The following is a 19,421-nucleotide window of genomic DNA, read 5'->3' as shown; positions in this document are numbered from 1 at the left end:
TACACAGCAATAAAAACATCTCTGTGGGCCTGTCAAATCTTATATTTATTTCATTTCAGTAAAAGAAATGTCAATATTTTTTCAAAGCCAATAGAGGTGTATTGGAGAAAATAATGCAAGAAAAATATGCAGATGCCGGTCTCCAAAAACAATGATTCACAATTTTAATAAAAGTTCTGATCTGGATGGTGATGCAAATGTACAGAGAATAGTAAAATGAGCCTCGTTACTCAACACCCATACACCCAGTTCTGCAGTTTCAAGATGTTAACCCCATTTGCTTCAATTCTCCTTTTTTATTTTTCAATTTGTCAAAGGAGCATCAATTCCAATACCCCAGTAGATGTCACTAAAAAAAAAAAAAAAAAAAAAAAAGGACATACATTTCCCCCCCTAATAACCATTAATGCCATTATGACAACTAATGAATTAACAAGTTGTTGGTATCAAGTAACACCTAGTCCTTACCAACATTTCCCTGATAAGTAAATCAATGTTAATCTTTTTATGTAAACGGATAGCTTTCCTTTATGCTTACCCAAAGATTTATACTTTTTAAAACCACAATGGTCATTTGGATTTTTCCCTCTGCTAGCACAACTAACTCTTCCCCAATGCATATTTTTTTTTAACCTTCCTAAACCCATCAATCAGTTTTTATTTTTATTTTTTTTTATTTTCTGTATGTCTTACATCCTTTTCCATTTTTGCACAATGCATGCATTTTCATCTTGGTTCCATGCCCCACACCCCATGCCTATTTTTCAAAACTTTCTAATTTAAAATGGCTGCCTCCAGGGTGGGGGTAGAACTTGGGTGATTAACCAACCATTCCTCCATTGGTGTGTTTTCACATACATGGGTTGGGGGTGGGGAGGGGATTTGGGGAGGGGAGAGAGAGAGAGACAGAGACAGAGAGACAAAGACAGAGACATTTTCTTTCCCTTAGAGTAAATCTTGTCGCTCTGAGTATCTTCGCTCCTATCACCTCCCCCTGGGTGAGGGCTGTTTCCTTAGGATCCACTCCAGCAGGGTGATTGCAGCGCACGAATGTAGAAACATTTGTAAGGCCCTTGACTTGCCTCACCGAGTTGTTTACAAAAGGACTGTACCAATTTACACTTCCACTTCCAAAGGATGAGAGCGCCTCTATTAAAATGTTTCAAGGCAGGGCTGTTCCGAGCTCTTACAAATCATTGGCTCAGGCTGACGGATGCTTGTCCTGGTCATCCCCAGACAAATAAATAAATACACATTTTCTATAGCGATCAAGACCTGGCATGCGCAGACTGCCAAGCCACCACCAACTAACTTTGATTAAACGAGGAAACCGGTCTACTTGTTGAAAATGTGGTAATCAGAGAGTTTCCACCCAGCCGGGAAGCCCAGTCCTGAGGGGGAGGGGAGCCTCCCTTGCAGCCGGCCTCGCTCCCCATCCTGAAGAAAGTGAGAATGCACAGGTCAGCCTTGTCTTCTTTTACTTTACCATTTTTTTTCCAAGCTGAGGATTTTATTTGTTTCCATCGGGCCGAGCTGAGGATGCAAAAAAATACGGTTGAGAAGGAGCAGCAAACTTCTGGTGGAGGCGTTTCCTGTGCAGGCAGCCCCACCGCCCTGGGCAGCAGGATTAAGGCAGAGCCATTTTAGCTTCCAGACCAAATTCTACTTTGTCTCCTTGGGGACACGCTGTGCTGGTGTGTGGACTCCCCATCAGCTGCTTCGGAAACTGTGTCTGCTCCGAGCTCTCTTAGGATTTTCCCGAAAGAATCCAGCCTGTCGGGGACGGCTCCTTGCTGGAGATGCAATTGTATGGGTTTGGAGGAATTTGTGTGACAGATTTTTTTTTTTTTTTAAATTTTTGGTTTTTGGTTATTTTGAGGCTGAAAGAGAAACGATCTGACGACTCTCGTGTTTCTGGGGGAGGCAGAGAAAAATAAAGGAACGCGATAAGAAAATACTTAGCCAGGAGATCCCTGAAAAACCCCAGCCTCTGAATTTTTAATTTTTTTTTCTTGGGGGGTGGGGTGGGGTGGGGGGGGGGGGATGGGGTGGGGGGGCTGGAGGAAGGTTCTAGGCTCCTCATTTCACGGTGTTCGTCCCACTCCCAGGGCGAAGTCTTTCCTCAAAGCAAGTGGGAACAAAACATCATCTCTTAAAATATTTGCAGGAGGACATGCGGGCTGGGGCTTTGTAAAAAATGTCAACAAAATGTGCTCACCACATTTTTTTTTTTTTTTTTAAGTTGTCAGAGAGGCCAAAGGGGCGAGTTGGGGTGCAGGGCTGCTCGGGAGCGGGGGGTTGGGCTGGGGGAGAAGAGTCTCGGGTCCCCGCGGCTGACGTTTCCTGGGGGTGGCGGCCATGCCGCGCGCCCGGGGTGTCTGGGTGCCAGGAGCGCGCGCGGGGGGCCCCCCCTGGGGAGCCTGGCGCCTCGGGGCGCGCGATGCTCCCCACTTTCCAGGTGAGGAGGTCGCCGCGAGGTCTGCCTGACTCCAGGTCGGGTCGGGTCTGGACCCAGCCGGGCACGGTTCGCTCGGTTCCGGCGGCTGGAAACCCTCCTGGAAGCGGGGGTGCGGCTGAGCTCCCCGGGGGCGAGCGGAGCGCTGGAGAGGGGGGGGCCTCTGATGACCCAAACCCTGGGACTCTGGGGCAGCTGCCTGATCGCTGATTGAGCAGATTTGGAGTGTGTGTTTCTGGTTATTCTGCCGGGGCGTGGCTCCACACTTAATCTCCTCTCCAGCATTTTCTCCAAATCCCTGTAAATGCTGGAGGGCAGGGTTTGCGAGGACACACCTTCAGTCTGCAGAGAGGGGCCCCTCAGCCCACTTGCCGGCCGCCTGTCTTACCTGTGCCTCTCCCTCACCGTCTCCCAGGCCGCCCTCGACCTCCAGCCTGAAGATGCCCGAGGAGCCCTGAAAGGCAGGCCGCCTCCAGCGTCTCCCAGACCAAGGTATCTCTCTAAGGAATTCCACTGGCTTTGTCTACCTGAGCGCCAGGTTCAGAGGCGGATGAGTTTGGTCCCCATCGGACTGGGCCTGCCCCCTCCCCTGCCAGAAACACACTTGCTTCTCTTTTTTTTTAACCTGTGAGCAGGGACCCTGGCAGGGTCCCCTGGGGTGAAGGATGCCCCTGGTTTTGACCCTGCTGCGCTGCATGGCCAGGGTACCAGTCTTGACAGGAACAGGCCCATGATGGACCTGAGCCTCTGGCACAGGAGAGTTGGCTCAGTAGTTTGTTTTTTATTTTCCCTTATTTCTCCTTGCTGTTAATATTGGCCTCTTGTCTTAATTGAGTGCTTACTACGTGCCCAATTCTCTCCAGAGTATTTTACCAGTGAGGACTTGCTTATTTCTCTCCAGTATCCTTATTGGTGAATATTCTTACCTCCATGTGTAAAATGGGGAGACACAAGCGGAGAGGGCTCCCCCCCCCCCCCCCCCCCCCCCCCGTGCAACAAGTGGTTATCCCAGAGGCTTGTTTGGAACCCAGAAAGCCAGTTTCAAGAGCTCAGCCCCTTACCCACAGGAAGGGCAGCTTTCCATTGGGTGACGCAGGTACTGACTGGTATCCAGAAAGGGTGTATGTAATATGCTGGGCCTATTATAAGTACCTAATCAATGATCACTATTGTTAGTATTATTCTGTATTTTCCTGAGGCCCAGGTCACCTACATGGCACAAAAAAGAATGGCATGAGTCAGCATGGGCTTTGGAATTAGATGGGGCTAGAATTCCATTTTATTCACATCGTAGGACCAAAAGTAAGTTAGAGAAGTTAATTAGTCACAGTGAGTGAGCCTCTGCCCGCTGCAGTTCCCACGTCTGCGGAATGAATTCAGATGTGCAGGTTAGCAGGCGTATCCTGCCGTGATTGGATCAATCAGATGTGGAGCTAAGACGCTGGCATTTAGGAGGCTCCAATTGTTTTTTTTTTTTCCATATCCCGTTTATTACTGTTTTTTTTAATTTTTTTTTAAGATTTATTTATTTATGCATACAAGAGCAGGGGTACAGGCCAGAGATGCGGGGCGGGGCGTGAGAGGACTCACCAGAGACAGAGTGGGGAACAGAACAGGCAGACTGACCAAAGTACACTGCTGAAGGGAGCAGCAGGCGAGTCAGGCGAGGTCTGCTGCGCCATGTGGGTAGCTCCCTGGCTGGCCAGGGAGGCTGCAGATTGCTTCATAGTGCGATGCTTAACCCCTTGCGCCGCCAGGGAGGCCCTGTTACTGTTGTTGTTGTAAAAGTAACCCAAAGATAACAGGACATGCTTAAATATTCTTAAATATCGGAGTGATGGGGAAAGGAGTCTGTTACTGTTTCAAGAATGCTCTTGGTTTTATGTCTGTTTAATAAGCCTCTTGGTACCTGAACCAGGTCATTATCCCTCTGCTCCTGCCACTTAGTGGTTCCGCTTCTTTCAGAGTAAAATTCAATCTTTATAATGCCCAAAAGGCCCGAAGCCATCAACATGGCCTCCCCAGTCCTCGTTTTCAGACTTGTTTTCTCTTCTTACTCCCTGCCAGCCACAGAGCCGTGCTGACCTCTTGCTGCCCCTTGAATCACTAGGCACAATGCTTCAGGTCTTCAAATACCAGTCGCTTAGCTGGGAATGCCCTTTCCCCAGAACTCCACATGGCTCCCACTGTCACCAGCCACTTGGCTCCATCTGTGAAGTCTTCCTGAACCATCCTGTTGTAGAGCAACCCCGATACAAAACGGGGTGCCTGACTGTGGGTCCTCACCCGCGCGCTTAAAAGGACTTATCAATGCTCTCCTGCAGGCACACGCGAAAGGTTCATAAAAGGTTTATTTACAAGGGGAGGGGAAATGAGGAAAAGTACAGTTCAGGGAGAAAAGTTGGAGACAAAGTTTTAAATGACTCCTACCCGATCCGTCGATCAGGAATCTCAAAATGGCACTCTGAGAGCTGGCCGCGAGCCAGGAGCGTGAAGCCAGGAGGCGAGCGATAGAGAGCCCCCCAAGGCCCACATGTTTGGTTTTTATATTCAACCTGGCTGCCCAACTCCATCCTCAGGTCCCAGCCACCCTCTCTTTGGTGGTGATGGGATTTGTCATTTCCAGTATCTTGATGGCTTTAGCCTGGAGTGGGGGTGGGGTCCACAAAGCCTGTATGGGATTAGCTCAAGACATCAATTCCCCCTAACAATCCTACTTAACATCAACCCCATTTACCCTCCCCGCTTCCTGCCCCTATGCCTCCCCTTATTTTTCTCCATAGCTTCCATCATTCATACAATATCGTGTTGAATTACCTCTAGGAGGGCAGGCAGTTTGATCAGTTTGCTTTCCTGCAGTGTTCCCAGTAGGTGCCTAATACAGATTTTTTCTTTAGATTTATTTTTATTTATTATTTTTTAAATATTTATTTTATTTATTTATGCATACAAGAGCTGGGGTGTGGGGCCTCCCCGGTGGCGCAGCCATTGAGCGCTGGGGTGGATCTCCGGCTGCCGGCGAGGGTCCCACATGGCCTGCAGACCTCTCCTGCCGCGCCCGCTGCTCCCCTCAGTAGTGTATTTCCTCAGTCTGTCTGTTCTGCTCCCTGCTCTGGCTCTGGTGAATCCTCTCACCCTCCCGCGCTTCTGACTGTACCCAGTGCTTGTATAAATAAATAAATCTTTTTTTTTTAAAAAAAGAGCTGGGGTGTAAGCCAGATGTTCAGGGGGTGAGAGGAGTCACCAGAGACGGGGGGGAAACAGAACAGGCAGATTGACTGAAATACACTGCTGAGAGGAGCAGCGGGCGAGGCAGGAGAGGTCTGCTGAGCCATGTGAGTAGCTCCCTGGCCGGGGATCGAACTTATGCTGCAGAGGCTGCGGACAGCTTCATAGTGCTGCATCTTAACTCCTTGAGCAACCAGGGAGGCCCCTGATCAATTTTTAATTATACACGTAACTTATGAATGTACTTTACATATAAAAAGATCAAAATACTGAGCCATTCCAGACTCCTGGATTCTTGCCCACATTTGAGAATTAGCCACTTTTGGTATAAAGTTGCATAAAATACAAGTTTTATTCAGGTATTTTCATCTTGCTGTTTTTCCCGAGCTTTAATAGGCCTATAACATTAGTTTGAGGGGTGCCACATAATGTATTTGTATACATTGTAAAACCATCAGCTTATATACCTTAGGAACTGTGTGTACAGTTACACATATACACGTATGTTCAGCCTAAATAATATACATACAGATATACACATGTAATACACATATGTGTATATTTTCTTTAGAAAACATTCTTGTGTATATATTTTTTTAAAGATTTATTTATGCATACAAAAACTGGGGTATAGGCCAGAGGTGCGGGGGTGAGAGGATTCACCAGAGACAGAGCGGGGAACAGAACAGGCAGACTGACTGAAATACACTGCTGAGGGGAGCAGTGGGCGAGCCGGGAGAGGTCTGCTGCGCCATGTGGTTTCTCCCTGGCTGGGATTGCTTGATAGTGCGATGCTTAACCCATTGCGCCACCAGGGAGGCTATGTTTCGTTTTTTTCCATGACTGTAAGTGATGCTGCAGTGACCATCCTCTCTGGTGCTGTCTCTGCAGGCCAGGTGCTGTGGTTATATGCTTTCTGTTGACGTCTTCATTTGTTTATTGCCTGTTTCTCCTATTGAAAGGGAAGCTCCTCGAGGGCAGGGACCTAGGGTTTTGTACTTCGCTCTTTAATTACTACCCATGGGACAGAGCAGGAGTGGTTAGTGGATATTATGGGTGAATCCATAAATATCTGAGGCCATGGTGTGGCTTTGCATCCTAAGAGGGGAACTGTGACTTACTTTGGTAAAATTGGAGATTTTTGCAGAGGGTAGGAGCAGGATGGTTATTAGTGGTGTGTAGGGAAGACACAGCGAGCCCCAATTTGTAAAGTTCAAGTGTTGTCACTTTGCTTTCATAAAAGTCTTCTACATCAGAACCTGTTCCCGCTAACTGGAAGAAATCTGAAGGGGAGTTTCGCTTTTTGTGGCAAAAGGCAAAAAAACCATAGCAGCAGTGTTGGTTTTGAAGCTGTTCTGGAGGCAGCGCAGCCCTAAGCCAGAGTGAGCCCACTGAGTCCCTTCCTGGGAAGCTTTATTTATTTATTTATTTATTTGTTTATTTATTTATTATTATTTTTATTTTAAAGATTTATTTTATTTATGCATCCAAGAACTGGGGTCCGGGCCAGAGGTGTGGGGGGTGAGATGATTCACCAGAGACAGAGCGGGGAACAGAACAGGCAGATGTACTGAAATACAAGGGGAGCAGCAGGTGAGACAGGAGAGGTCTGCTGCGCCATGTGGGTAGCTCCCTGGCCGGGGATGGAACTCGTGCTGCAGTGGCTGCCAATAGCTTGATAGTGCTGAGACCTAACGCCTTGCACCACTAGGGAGGGCCTGGGAAGCTGCTTTTACACAGCTGTGGATTTATGATGGCATTTCTGCTTTGACTCTACGTTAGTATTTTGCTGGAGGGGTTTATGTGTCATTTGCTCTGATTTGGTAGGTTACTTTTTAGGGTGTGAGAATACTCAAGAATTTTTCCATATAAATGAGTGAGTGGTACTTAGGTTTTCGCTTTACAGCATCTTGGCTTCGGGAAGGTTTCACTAGGCACAGTGTCTATTTTTGGACAGCGGGAAAACCTGTATTGGGATGGGATCTGTGAGATTTACTCACAGATTAGCTCTGAGGAGCAAGGGAAAGAAGGGCAGGGAAAATAAGGGACCAGGAAAAAGAATAACTATAAGAAAGAAAATATCAAAATCGACAAACAACTGTGAACCAGAGACACTCTATGGGGGGTGGGGGGCGGGGAAAGGAGGGCTTGGGGTCAAAATAAGGGGGCTGTAATTGTATGGGGAATATAAAAATAAAATTTAAATTAAAAAAAAAAAACTATTTCAAAATGAAAAAAAAAAAAAATAAAAAGAAGGGCTGGGAAGACTGATCCCTAGTGTGGGACATTTCGGTTTTACAAACATTTATTGCCTCCCAGCTCTGGGCAGAAAGCATCCTGCTAATTGCTGCCGGGACATAAATTTGCAAGCCCTTTCCTCCCTGTGTCCAAACGAGACTGCAGCCTGTTGGGAACACAGACCGTGTACACTGGCACGCCAAGAAGGCAAGGAGGGGACTGAGGTGGGAGGAGACCAGCCTGGGGGCAACCAGGTGAAATAAAGCTGCTGCTGACTAGGGGGCAGGGGACGGTTGGGTGAAGATGATTCAACCAGAGCCACAGTAGCCGACTGGTGACCCTTCAGGAAACAGGGCATCTAGTCCCTTGTGAGGGAACTTAGGTTGGTGTCGGGGGGTTTGACCTTGGGTCCCGCTGGCGCAGTGCCTGGAGTGTACCTGGAAAGTAGGGAGCCCGACTGTTAGCCTGTGACCTGAGGCAGGTTAGTTACTTCACCATCCCAAGCCTCAGTTTTCTTTTTTTAAAGCCAAGGCAGTAATAAGCTTAGAGCAAAAAGCCCCAGCAGCTTCTTCCAATTTTACCTTGTATTTATCTGACCAGGATGAGATCTTTTAGGAGATAATTTCTCTCTGTCTCTGAAGAAACACTTTGACGTTCAGTACTTCTTTCAGTTTTACTTACATTTCCTTCCAGTGGCTTCCTAGTACCCTAGGAATAAAACGCAGTGTCCTCCAAGGGCCCCCTCAAAGGACCCATCAGATCCCGCCAGCCTTGGTATGAGGAATGTTTTTATTCTGAGAGACACTGGGAGTTTTAGGCAGGGCCCGATGCAATCAGACTTGACTGGAAAAAAGATCAGTGTGGTGGAGGTGGGCCTGTCCGCGTGTCTGCTGGGATGGCCTCTTTGTAAACACGGAATTCACTTCCTTACAGTGTCCCGTACAAGTGGGAGCACGCGTGGCACAGAACACAGTAGGTGTGTATTCTGCTTGCTGAATGCACATTTCATCCCTGCGTTTCAAGGAAGGCTAGGAATAGCCGCTTCATTGTCACAGGGGAATGTGATGAGACAATGGATGTCAGGTGCCTGGCACATAGAATTCATGTTCTGATGCTATGTTCAGTATTTAATGAGCATTTACTATGTGCTCTATAGTCCTGGTGTGGGGGTGGGGGGCTTGACCCGGTTCCTGCATAGGAAAAGGCCCTGACCTGGAGGTCAGTGAGTAGTGAGGGGGCTGGGGGAGGGGCAGGCCAGTTTGAGGTAGGCTGTGTGTCATATGGCTGAGCACAGGTTGGAGAGTCATGGGCGCCCAGCACTGTTGCTTCCTACCGGTAGTTTTTTTTTTTTTTTTTTTAAAGATTTATTTATTTATGTATACAACTGCTGTGGAGTTGAGCATCTGGTGGGAGGACAGGCAGCAACAAACGATTCCTCCAGCTGGGGTACAGGCCAGAGGTGGGGGGTAAGAGGGTTCAGCAGAGACAGGGTGGAGAGCAGAACAGGCAGATATACTGAGATGCACTGCTGAGGGGAGCAGTGGGCAAGACAGGAGAGGTCTGCTGCACCATGTGGGTAGCTCCCTGGCCTGGGATCGAACTCCTGCTCTCAGTAAGTATAGTGCTGATCAGCGGCCTATTACACACTGGCCGCCTGTCTTTGGCATGGAATTGTTCTGAGCTGTCAATGCCTAGTCCTCCCAGCCCATCCCAAGGCAGAGAAATGCCAGAGGGATTCCTGTCAGGTGTGTTTGGACAATCTCTCCCCGCCCCCAAACTCTTGATGGAGTAAACAGTCTCATTCAGATCAAAATTCTTTCACTGACCAGCTCTAAAACGACTCACTTGAGTTTGCAGCCAATAGGGAGAGACAGAAGAAGGTTCTTTCTAGCAAAGCGGCGAAGCTGTCAGGTTTAGAACAAAGTTCAGTGTCACCGGGGCTGCGACTGGAGACCTCGGCTATCCCAGGGCGAGCCCAGCACAAGAGCGTAGCCCTCCGCGGAGCTCATACTCAGTCTGCACAAGACTCATTGTAAAGCTACCCTCCGCTTCCCCTGTGTGAAGGCAAGGAGCCGCCCAGCCATCCAAGGGGGCAGGTCAGGTCAAGGGTGTAGGCGAGGAACCGAGCCAAGACCCCAGGGCTGGCCCGAAGACCCACATTACAGTTCCCTTCCCACTGGAACTCCCTGCAGCTGAGTTCTATGGATTGTGGTTCACTTCCAAGTTTCACTAGTTTTGAACACATTTACTGACCACTGCCCCGGGCAGACATCAGGCCAAGACCTGGAGACGCAGTAGAGGCCAAGACCAGGCAGCATCTGCTGCTGTGGAGTTGAGCATCTGGTGGGAGGACAGGCAGCAACAAACGATTCCTCCAGCATGCAGGAGTGTCACTGTGTGGTTTGAGCTCTGGGGTACCAGGCAGGGATGCATGATCTGTGGGTGGCTGACCCCTCTCTCTAGCCACTCCTAGGAGTTATCCCTGTGTGGTATGGGGGATGGTGGAGGGAGAGTTTCTGAGAGTGAATCGCGCCTCTGTGACCGCACATATGTAATGGGGATGGAGAAGGAAGTTGGAACAGGCTTTTGGAGTCGAGGGGAGAGGCCTGGGCTGGCGACATGTAACAGCAGGAGTCTTCAACGTACAGGTGGTGTTTTGAGCCATTCGTTGGGAATGAGTAAGGCGCAGGAGACCGGGCACCAGCACTGGGCCCTGTGGTCGCTTCTAAGTCCGGAGGGACCCAGACTCAGGGAGCAACCAGGGGGTTCTGAGGGGGAATCAGGAGCAGGTGGTGTCCCCAATCTAGGGGAGAAGTGACTTAAGGAAGAGGAAGGGAGGTATGGCAAATAAACTATGGAGCAAGGATGGCCCAGCTGACACCTTGCAGGCAACAGGAGTCAAAAACCAGCCCTTGCCTCTCTTTGCAGAGTTCTGCCTTATTTCCCGGGCCCAGACCTCCTGCCCCGCCGCTGGGCTTCCCCCCCCCACCCCCCCACCTTCTTACCTGTGCTCCCCTTACAGGACTAGCCGCCTGACCTCTCCCCACTCTTTAGGGAGCCCCTGATCTAGAGCCGCAGGCATCTCCCGCTCCTCAGGGACCTGCGTGGTGACCCTCTAAGCCGAGACCTTCTCTCTAGAGTCTTCAGACCCAAGGTTCCTTTAGCAGAGGTCTCCCTTCCCATTCTTGCAGGGTATCAGCTTCTGCTCCTCCCGAGAGTGGCTTAGACCAGGGGTGGTCTGCTAAGTCCCCAAGGGGGTGAGGACTTCTTCCCATTTGCTTACTATAAGTTCCATAACCCAAGTCTAGAACTTTCCAGGCCCCTCGGAACTTGGCCTACAGGCTCTGGCAAGTGTGTCTCTGACGTCTCCCAAGAGTCTTACATAAACATAAATATCTATTATTTATCTAGGCAATATCATCGTGAGAGTTTTCCATCTCTTCTCCTCCTTCCCAGTTTTATTGCGATATGTCACATAATATTGTACGATGATTGGATATATAAACAATTCCCACAATGAGTTTAGGTAACGTGTCACCTCCCATGGCTAATTTCTCCCCTTGCCATGAGAACATTTAAGAGGAGGACCTTCTTCGCCTCCTCCACTCCTCCTCCTTATCCCATTTCATGAAAGAGGAACTGAAACCCAGAGAGATTTAACAGCATTCCAGGGGTAATGCAGCTCTCAAGAGGTGGGACCTTGAGGGCCTCCCCTGCTGTTGAGCACTGGGTTGCGAAGGCCTCTGCAGCGCAGGTTCTATCCCTGGCTGCTCCCCGGCCACCAGACCTCTCCTGCCGCCCGCTGCTCCCCTCAGCAATGTACTTCGGTCCTTCTGCCTGCTCTGCTCCCCGCTCTGGCTCTGGGGAATTCTCTCACCCTCCCACGCTTCTGACTACCCAGTGCTTGTATAAATAAGTAAATAAATAAATAAATAAATAAACAAACAAATAAATAAATCTTAAAAAAAAAAAGAGGTGGGACCTTGAGCCCAAGCCACTGGAGCCCCAACATTTGCCACCTAATCAGAGGCCACCCCAGAACCCAGTTTTCAGCCCCTCCCCCTAGAGGAACTAAAGCAGATATCCTGGGAGAATGGGAGGGCCATGCCCAGGGACCCTGAGGGGCCGGTCAGAGCGGCCCTAGTGCCTCCTCTCGGAACCTCCAGGAAGGGCTGGCCCAGATGAGCTGGGAGAGCGAGGCTGACAGGGCTGGCGAGGCAGGACTGGAGTTTGTTCTTTCACCTGGGGCGATAGGAAGCCATTAAGTAGGGTGGTGACATGATCTGATTTACACTGTAAAAGATCTCTTGGGCTACGGGTAGAGGAATGGAATGGGGGAGACCTAGAAAGGAGAACTGAATAGCCCGTGCCTTTGGAGGAGAGAGTGAGAGGCCTGGGTGTGGGGGAGACAAGTAGGACATATTATATGCCTGGCTGATGGATTAGAGGTGAGTGTGTGTGTGTGTGTGTATGTGTGTGTGTGTGTGTGTGTTAGGGGGCTGGGGAAAGGTGGGAGATAAAACATAGTTTGACTTGTAAGTTTCGGGAGATGGTTTTGTTTATTGAGATGATGATGGGCATCGATATTCAATCAATGTTAATTGCCTTCCTCCACCCTCATCTCCCTTCTCCCGCTGCCCCTTGTGTGGCGTACCAGATGAGCGCAAAGAGCGTGGAGGGCCCAGAAAGTGATGTGACACTGAGGGCACCATTTCCATTCTGAGAGGCGGCAACCTTGAAAAACCCTCCGGGATATTCGGGGAGGGTACTCGCCCCAAAGTAAGCTGGGTGAAAAAGTCTGGCCGCAAAGTGGGGAGAGTTCTCTTCCAACTTGCCAGCGGGATGTCTAGAATAACGTGCCTGGCTCTTTATCAAGATGGATTCATTCAATCCAGGGAGGCTGGTATCTAAACCTCTATTTAAACTGAACCTTATTCTTGGCCCCTCCCTTTTTGTTTTGCTTGTAAAAAACCAGCAATCACCTCTGTTCCAGGCTTGCTCGAGCCAGGTGGACCGGCAAACTCTGGGAGAGGGACTCTCCAGGCTCCAGACACTGTGCCTCCACTTCCAGAGGTAATTGCTGCTGTTTATTTTCATCCTATATTATGATGATGTTTTATAGAGGATTTAAAATGGTGAGAGGCTGGAGTGGATGGAGAAACTTAATAGAAAAGAGAGCGGCGGTGTTGCCTGGAGGGGCTGGTGATCCGACTTCATTTCGAGCATTCAGTCGTGTTAAAAGGGCTGCCCCGGTTTCCTTCTCAAATGTCCTTTGTAGTTTGCAAAAGCTGGCAGGTTCGCCTAACTTTTTCATTTTCTTTTCCTGCTAACTCCTCGCTGCAGTTTTTCAGGTTTTCCTGCTCTGAACACTGAATTCTTTTAAGTCGGAGTATCTATGTTGGCTTCATGTCAGCTCCAGGGATTTACATACAGTGTCCAGATTGTTTTTCTGTCATAGTTCCACGGTAAAAATGAACTTGCAACGTACGATCAGGCTGCTTTCTGTTCTTGTAATGAAGGGAAAAAAAATCAAACGATGATCCCAAGACCTGTTAAAATATAGCGAACGGGAAGGGGGTTTTGTTTGTTTTGTTATTAGATCTGAGAAGCCTGTGGAAGGCAAGGATCTGGAGAGAAAATCAGAAGTTAGCTAAACGGAGAGGTCTGCTATCACGAGGATTAAATCAGAGATAATGGTGCTATTTTATAAGCGCACACTGGGAAATCTGTCTTAAGGAGGGCTGGTCTGTTTGGATAATGGTGAAAAATGAGGTGTAGCTGATGTTTGTCGCTTTACAAAGAGGTGAGGTGGGCTCCCCCCCCCCCCTTTTCCCTGATAACATGTGCAGGGCATCAGCTCGAATTTGAAGAGACGACTCTGGGTCCATTCTTTGTTTGTGTTGCCTGCCTCTCCCCAGCACCTGACTCCTTTAAAGAGAAGCTAGCTGGGGGGTGATGGCCAAGCCGGATTACCCGTCGGTGGGTGGAGCTAAATCTGTGTCGACCCACAGTTCTATTTTCAATTTTCATTTTCTTACGGGAACGATACGAATGCTTGGCTTTTACTAGAAAATCAAATGTTCCTGGTGTGTGCTCCTGCTACTTTGGTTGGAGTTTCCATTTTTAAGGGTTTGAACTGCACATGCTTTCCAGAGCATTCCTAAAATGAGAGTCTCCATCTTCATGGGGGAGAAGGCCCTTATAACGAATTCAGATCACTCTATGTCCTCTTTTAAAAAACACGTATGTGTTTGCAACCCAGCACTTGGGCACTGGCAGAATTTTGCAACCATTTCCCAGCTTTGCTGGCAAGGCTCCAGGAATCAGGTTCTTTGTAATTCTTTGCTCAAACACAAGGATCACATATAAAACTCTTAGCAGATAGATCAGTTAATACAATTCCCTTTCCAATTTTTAAAAGCTACAACATAATAAGGTTTTGGGGGTGGGGCGGGGGTGGGGGGAGAGAAGACAGGACAGTAACTAACCATAGGATGCTGTTATTACACTAACAAAGTGGTGGCTCTGTCAGGGCCCAGAGGTGGGGGGGGGAAGCACAATCGTTGTGTTTTTGTTTTTGTTGTTTTTTTTTTTGCTCAGAAAATAATTCATTAGCAACAAGGTCTGGGGCCTGGGGCCTCATTGTTCCTGGTGAAACCATTATTTGTCAAAACACTTGATTGTTTCCCTAACTCTGCCTGGAAAGTTTGGACGCTCCGCTCCTTTCTGACACTGGGATTTTTAACTCTGGCGCTATTGTGTGTACGGCACGCAGGGCCTCGGGTTCAGAGGTTATCCATTAACATGTCGAGGGAGGCTTCCCCCCAGGAGGCTCGACCCGGCCCGGCCGGCTGCAGCTTTGTGTGGTCGGGGCCAGAGTCGTTCGTCCCCCGGGGTGAGGCGCGGCTCCTGCTCGCGGGGAGGCCGGGCCGGGCCGGGCACGGGACGTGGCTCCGGGGAGCCCTCGCAGGAGTCGCGGGAAGGGATTTATTTTCCCCGAGAAAAGTTGCCCAGAGCCGGCGGGGACGGACCCGTGTGCCTGAGGGGGACCCAAAGTTGGGGCCTCAGCCCCGCTCGGGCACCGCGCCCCCGGGCGGGCGCGCGCCCCACTTCCTCTCGGGGGCGCCGGCCAGGAGGGGGGCCGCCGTGGGAAGTGACAGGCGAGCCCCGGCGGCCCGCGCGCCCCTGCGGGGAGCCGCCTCTCCAGCCCGCTCCCGGGGCGCCCCGCGCGGGTGCCCTGGGCCCCGCTGCTCCGCGCGCGAACTGCCTCCACGGGGGCCGCGCCGGGGCCGGGGCCGGGGAGGCCACTCGGGGCCCGGGGCCCCCGCAGGCCCGTCGCCTGCTCTCGGGGCGCCGCGCGGCTTCCTCCTCGGGGCGCCCCAAACAGGGGGTCGGCCCGGGCCCGCCTTTCCGGGTGCGGAGCGCGGCGAGGGGCGCGGGCTGGGGGCCGCCCCGCTGGCCCCGGCCCGCGCGCGGGTCCCCACCGCGCCGCGGGGTCCCCGGAGCCGAGCGGGGCCCCCCAGAACAATCAGAGGCGCTCACGGAGACGCCCGTGAGGAAGGACCTCGGCGCGCGCCGCGCCCCGACCCCGCGCGCCCGCGGACACGCGCCCCCCCGCCCCCCGCCGCGAGGGCGCCCACTCGCGGGACCTGCGGGGCGACCCAGGCGCGGCGCCGGCCCCGCCCCCGGCACACCTTGCGAGGGAGGGGGCGGCGCGCGGCCTGCGCCTGCGCACTGCGCCCGCGCCCCCCGCCCGCGTACCTGCGCCGGGAACCGCCGGGGCGCGCGCCGGCCGCGCTAGGACGGAAGGCGGGCGGCGCGCGCGCTCGCGGCCGGGGCGGGGGCGGGGCCCGGGCGCGCCTGCGCAGACCGCGGGGGCGGGGCGCGGCCCCGGGGCGGGGCCGGGCGGCCGGTGGAGGCCGGGGGCGGGGCGTCGCGGCGCGGCGGGGCCTCGGGAGGGCGCAACAGCTGCTCCGAGACACTTTCTGACCCAACAGTCCCCCGGCGCCGGACGCGCCGCGCCCCGGCGGCTCTAGGGACCCCCCGCGCCTGCACTGTCCCCGCGCGGACGAGTAGGGGGCGCCCGCGCCTTTGCCCCCCGTGCGCACCCCCGCCCCGCTCACCTTAGCCCCGCGCCCGAGGTGAGCCCGGCCCCCAAATCCTCCGGGTGGGGGTGGGGGGGCGCTCCTTTTTGGGGGCGGGGGGCTTCTTCCGGCGCGAGGCCACGAGGCGCCCCGGGGATGGCGGCGCCCAGCGCCCCGTGGCCCCCCGCGTGTTTTGGGGGCCGTGCGGGCGCGGGATCCGGGAGGTGCCGGCACAAAAGGCCGAGAGCGCCGCCGCCTCCCGCCGCTCCCCGCCCCCTGCGCCCCGCGCCTCCCCATTCAAACCCGCGGGCCGCCGGCCCGGCCGCCGCCGCGCGAGGAAATGGCCGCGCAGCCGGAGCCGCAGGTAAAGGGGCGCGCCGCCCGCGCACCCCCCGCGCCGCCTCGCGCCCGGCCCCGGCCCCGCCGGCCCCCCCGCCCGGCCCCCCCACCCCGCGCCCCGCGCCCCGCGCCCCGCTCCGCGGGCGCCCCCGCCCCGCTCGTCCGCCCGCCCGCGCGCGCGCGGACCCCGCGCTGACCGCGTCCCCGGCGCTCCCTCGGGGCGGGGGCGCCCCCCTCGCGGCGGGCGCGGGGCGCGGGGCGGCGTGCGCGCCTGCGTGCGCGGGGGGGCTGCCCCGGAAAAGTTGGGCGCCCGCCGGGCCGGGGTCCGCGCCGCGGGCCGGGGTCGGGGCCCGGGCCCGCGGCGAGGTGGGAGCAGCCGGAGCAGCCCGCGCGGCGCCCGCGAACAATGGCCGGGACCGGGCGCCCCCCGCGCCCCCCAAGCCCGCCCCGTGGCGCCGGGGATGCCCGCCCGGGCGCGAGAAGGCGCTTTTCCTGCCCCCCGGTCCACGTTCACGGTTTGGGCTTGTTCCCTGGCCCCCGAGCAGCCCCTCGACGCCGGGGTCCTGGCGCCCCGTTCCCGCGGGGAGGCGCCCGCCCGCGCCGGGGACCCCGGGAGGCGGGGGCGCGAGTGTCGGTCCGAAGTGCCCCGGTTCCGAGAGGGAAGTTCCGGCGGGGCCGGCGGGCGCCGCGCGGCCCCGAGGTCGAGCGCCCCCTGCGCCTCTGAGGCCGCGGGCTGGAGGGGGGTCCGGCGGGCGCGCGGGGCCGAGGGTCCGGGGGAGGCCCGCGGGGGACGGGAGCCGCGTGGGGGGGGGGCGGGCGGGCGCCCCCACGGCTTCCTGGAGCAGGGACGCGCCTCCATGGGCCGCTCCCGGGGACCCCCAGTGGCCCGTTCTCGCTCGGAGAAGCGCACCCCCGTCGCGCCTCGAGGGAGGGGCGTCACTTCAAAGTTGGGGCTTCGCCGTGCGGTTCCCCTTTGAGATGCCCGGAGCCCGACCCGTCCCCCCGTGGCCCCGGCGGGCGCGCCGAGCAGCCCTGGGGGGTTGGGAGGGTGGCGGTTGCCGGGGTCCGTGCCCGTTTTTCGGGGGGGCGGCGGGGTACTGGTCGCCGGACGTCCGACGGCCGCGGGCCCGCTCTCCGGCCGGCCGGGCCCCGCGGGCCGCCGCGCTCTGATTCGGCTCAGGTTGATCCAATCATGTCTTCACCGCGCGGAGCCGGGGACGGGGCGACACGAGCTGAGGCAACAAAAGAGCGGGCGGGGAGGCGGCAGCTGCCGGCCGGGCGGGCCCGGGGGCGCCTCACCTCCTCTTTTGTGTGTCTCAAGAAGCACTTTCGAGACGCGGGTCCCGCGCGCCCCGGGCCCTCCCGGGAGACGGGGCGGCCCGGACGGCGCTGAAACGCCGAGCGCGGCCACCCTGGGGGGCGGGCGGGGTTCTCGGCCGCGCGGGCCGCGGCGGCAAGTGCAGTGGTGACCGGGGCGCTTTTTGTCTGAGAACTAGAGGCCGGGGCGGGCGGGCTCGGGGGCGCGGGGCGGCCCCCGCGGCGCGGCTCTGCGGGGCCCGAGTGCGGCCGCTTCGCGCCCGGAGGCCGCGCCTGCGCGCGTGGGGCCGCGGCGCCCGTTCGCCCCCGTCCCGGCGGCGCCGCACTCGGGGGGCGGCGACTGGGGGTAAAAACGCCCCCGTTGTCAGGAGCGACGGGCGCGTTGGTCGTTCCCGCGGCCTGATGGTTACACCGGGACCAGCGACCCGCTCGGGCCGGGCCGGTTCGGGGACGGGGAGGCGCTTTCCTCAGGGCGGCGGTCGCCCCCCGCGGGCGGGCGCGGGAAGATGCTGCCGCGGTCCGGGCCCTGCCCCCGCCGCCCCCCGACACCCCCGGCCGTGTGCTGCCTCCCGAGCTCGGCGCCCGCCGCGGGTCAGAGGGTCCCTTTCACTTCTTCATCCAGAAAAGGGAAGCGGCGCGGCCCTGACCCGACTGGCAGGAACCGTCCCCTCCAGCCGAGGAATCCATGCGGGGGCCGCGCCTCCGCCGCCCCCGCCCCGCCCGCCCCCGAGGGCGGAGCCCGGCTGCTCGGTCCCGGCTCCCGAGGCGCAGGTCGCGCTCTCGGGGGCCGCCCGCCCGGCCGCGGGCGCCCCCCAGCCGGCCTTTGAGGAGGAAATCTGAGCAGGGGCGCCCCGCGTCTCTTCCAAAGGGAGGAAACGCTTAGGACGGGACGGCCGATAGGTACAGGCCGCGCGCCGCCCCGTCCCTGCTGGGTGCCGGCCCTGGCCTCGCCCTCACTCGCGCCCTCCCCGATGTCTGCCTGGGGGCGCCCGGGGTCCCCGAAAGTGCGTTGTTCCCCACTGTCTAGAACTGCTCCCGCGGCGCCGAAGCCCCGAGCCCGGGGAGGCTCCGCTCCGCCCGGCCCGGGTTGAAGTGATCGGGCCCCTGCTGTGCTTCACGTGAGGCGCCTGCGGCTCGCTCTGAGGAGCCTCGCGGTGAGGGCGTCACGGCGCCGGCCTGGCCTCTGCGCTCGGTTCTGAGGTCGACTTGTTCTCGGGTCGGGCCGCTCGCCGCGGTTCTGTCCTGCCGCGCCCCGTCCCGAGCACACGAGCGGGGGGTGAGGCCGGGCCGGGGCCGGGGCGGGGCGGGGCTGTGCCTCCCCGGCGCCCACTCAGCCGACGGGCCGGTGAGAAGCCGGAGCAGGACGGTGGGGGTTGGGGGGGCAGCGGGGCCTGGAGCTCAGGGACTCGAGGGGGACGGGGCGGTGCTGAGGTGACTGTTGAGGCGGCGACCTGGGCGGGCCTCCCCAGCAGCCAGCCCGGAGTCGGGGCGCCCTGTCAGGAGCGGCCCTGGAGGGGGGCTTAGCCCCTGCCTGGGAGAGTCTGGCCGTGGCGCCCACCCGGGTGGGGGCGGGGAGGGCGCGGGGGTCTCCACGCACGTGGAGGGAAGACCCCGTTACACAAAGACGCCAGGAAGTGGCCCAAGCTCGCGGGGGAGGGGCGCCGCCTCCCTAACTTCATGGGCCCTTCTCCGGGGGCAGGACGAGCGCCCCTGGCCCGAGACGCGGGCTCCGCGGCGGGCGGGGATCTCGGGCCCGGTGC

At 56.4% G+C, this 19,421-nt stretch overlaps 1 long non-coding RNA gene across 1 annotated transcript; it reads left to right on the top strand.

Moving 5' to 3' along the window:
* Positions 1 to 1,185: 1,185 nt before the first annotated feature.
* LOC119236675 (uncharacterized) lies at positions 1,186 to 13,748 on the top strand. Its single transcript, XR_005123138.2, has 3 exons — positions 1,186 to 1,460; positions 2,871 to 2,947; positions 12,915 to 13,748. It is a non-coding gene; the product is annotated as an uncharacterized LOC119236675 (long non-coding RNA).
* Positions 13,749 to 19,421: the final 5,673 nt, after the last annotated feature.

Source organism: Talpa occidentalis, unplaced genomic scaffold (genome assembly GCF_014898055.3).
Source record: "Talpa occidentalis isolate TD23 unplaced genomic scaffold, MPIMG_talOcc4v2.1 talOcc4.10, whole genome shotgun sequence".
NCBI classification, from domain to species: domain Eukaryota; kingdom Metazoa; phylum Chordata; class Mammalia; order Eulipotyphla; family Talpidae; genus Talpa; species Talpa occidentalis.
Note: the sequence above shows the minus strand (reverse complement) of the source record. Positions and strands in the feature narration are given on the sequence as shown.